The sequence below is a fragment of the Pteropus vampyrus genome, unplaced genomic scaffold, assembly GCF_000151845.1.
Source record: "Pteropus vampyrus isolate Shadow unplaced genomic scaffold, Pvam_2.0 Scaffold34, whole genome shotgun sequence".
NCBI classification, from domain to species: Eukaryota; Metazoa; Chordata; class Mammalia; order Chiroptera; family Pteropodidae; genus Pteropus; species Pteropus vampyrus.
The window spans coordinates 1008651-1011242 of record NW_011888815.1 but is presented as its reverse complement, the minus strand read 5'-3'; the positions used below and the strand labels follow the sequence as shown (position 1 = coordinate 1011242).

The 2592-nt window shown below is 40.4% G+C and overlaps 1 protein-coding gene across 1 annotated transcript in view; it reads left to right on the top strand.

Moving 5' to 3' along the window:
- AKAP13 (A-kinase anchoring protein 13) overlaps nucleotides 1–2592 on the top strand; it is a 247495-nt gene that overhangs the window by 209131 nt on the left and 35772 nt on the right. The gene's annotated exons all lie outside the window — the stretch shown is intronic.

Below are 2592 nucleotides of genomic sequence, written 5' to 3'. Positions count from 1 at the left end.
TACGTATTATTTCTAGGTTAAACCGGTTGAATTTTACCCTCCTCGATTACATTAAGTGTTAGTCTACTTTGGACTGTCATGACTCAGAATTAAATCTGCAACTGGCATGGGATTGATTTGTCAGATTGCAAAAATATGCTTAATTCTCGGTAGAATACACCTCTTAACCACAGGTGTCCTACACCCAGTTTTGTCTTGATACCTCTTCCTGTTGAACATAAAGAGAAGCTCTCTCTCCCTGGACTCCCTGCATGATGAAGCATAGCCAGGGCACCACGGACTATGGACCCGCTCATGCTATCAGTAGAGCGGGTGCTAGACTTCCCCTTGAGAGAGAGTCTGGGATACCTCTTGGAAACTTGTGTGGCCCAAGGACCCCAGAGCACTCAGTGGGGAATCACTTGTGTCGGGGCTGGTACTGATTAGGGGCCACGGAATGTAGGAGGTTTGAAACTCGTAGACTTAAGATCTCAGCCACATGTCCGTGTGTAGTAATTAAATCGTCAAATAGTTGGGGTAGTGGTTTTCAGAATGTTTTCTGTGCAACTAGTGTTTTGGAAGTTCCACAGATTTTTGAATTTACATATGTTTTCAACTAATTTTAAACCTGCCTAAAAAACACATATTCTCAAAAGTGCAACCAGATTTTAACTTCGACATATCAAATTTAGCTTATCAGCTTCCCTTTTTGTATTTTTTTCCTTCCATCTCTAATTAACTGAAAAATATAATGTGATTGCAAGGCAAGCTTTTTTTTAAATACTAATATTTGCACCAATTTATCTGTGAATGAAGATGTTCTGTATTATATATCAGCAATGAAGTAGATGCTAAGGGAGTATGTGAATTAAGTCACCCAAGGAGTTTGTTTCTTTTGGAAGCACATTGCTTCACGGAGTGCATGTGTCATCACTAGAGTCTTTTCCGTTTGAAGAGTCGGTCTGGGGCAGGGACTGTTGTAACTAGTCCTATGCCAGCAGTTCTTTGATTTATTGTAATTGCTTGATCTCCCTCAAATGTCACAAGTTGTCTTAGTTTTACCTGTTCGGCAGAAACAAGGAAAAAGATGTAATGGTTTAGAAGTTTAAACTAAAAGAATCAGACAACAAAAAGGAACATTTCAACAGGGCCTAATTGTTACCCAGTATACACCTGTGGTTCAAAAATACATTTTTAAATTTGCATACCACCCAGCCTCAGACACCGAGGCGCTCCCCGCCTGAACTGTAGCTTTGCACTCACTCTAGAGGTAGTGTTGAAATAGGCTCAACATTTAGTGGTGGCGTTAAGGTTTGTGTATGACAGCGTGCAGCCTGCCACTTACAAAAAGAAGAGGAAAAAAATTAAAGTCTGAAAGAAAAGGAACTGTGTGTAGTTACCTTCCCAAAGAGCAGAATTAATAAACCTATTGGCTGGTTCTCTCCAGCTTCCTGATGAACATAGTCTGCAATGAGTATCTGTGTGTGAAGCACCATCTGTTATCTTGGCAGGAAATGGAAAATTTGAGTAATTTGAGGACTCAGACTCTTTCTTCCCTCCATCCCTTCCCATGTTCAGGATCTTCCCAGGAGCCTCAGGAAATGTAGCATCTCTCCAGTTAGTCATCCACCCCGCCACGCAATCCTTGTGACGCAACTCTGTGTGTTGACCCCTGGGCCTCAATACTCCAAGCTGCTGCTCAGTTTTCACTCCTGGTTTAGAAAGATCAGCTGCATAGTCATGATGATGTATTATGATGGCTGATACTCATTGGCACCTGTCTTTAAATGTCATTAATCACTTTAATATATCTTTCTTCATGCAAATACTAAGAGATTCAACAGGACAGAATATTTTAAGCAATTCAGCATCTCTTGACTCCACTGGAATCGTAATTGTGGGTGAAAGCTGAGTCCCTTATGTGGACTTAGGTGGAAACTGTCACGGTCACAGACACGAGGAACAGAGCCTCCCTACACCTCCTTTGCCGCCTGCTCCTAGGGAGTAGGTGTGGGGAAGAACAGTGAAAGCAAAGACTGAAGCCCTGGTCAAGACAACTTCAAAGTAATTTAGAAGAGACCTGGCTTTTTTCTTTCTTTCTTTTTTTTTTTTTTTCTCAGCTAAAATTCCACACTTGTTTTAGGATCAGGTCACTTTTAATGGGGAAAGGAAAGGAGTGTCTTCTCAGTTCTTCCTTCTTCAGTTAAGTAAAATGTCCCTGGAGTAATCAGCTGTTCTTTCCAGCTACCACAAACAGTGTGGTCTTTGGAAGGCCTGGCGAGTCTTTCAGAAGAGTAAGGAATCTCTTATGTTTGGGTTTTTGCATCTGGCAAGTGGTTCTCTTTTGTTTGCTTTAAACAGATGTAAAATGATATTGAGATTATTGTTGATTTGTTTTTTGTTGTGTTAGCAGCTTCTGAGTACTTTTGTGGTAGGTTGTTTCTCTAGATTAAAAAAAAGTAAACAAGTAGACCAGCTACAATCTAAGTAGGAAACATAAGAGTTTGGAATGTTTGTGATGGTTGGATTTTGAGTTTTATTCGGAAATGCATCTTTTTAGGTAGGCATTTAGAGTGTCCTACCTATTTGAGATAGTTAAATACTTATCATTGA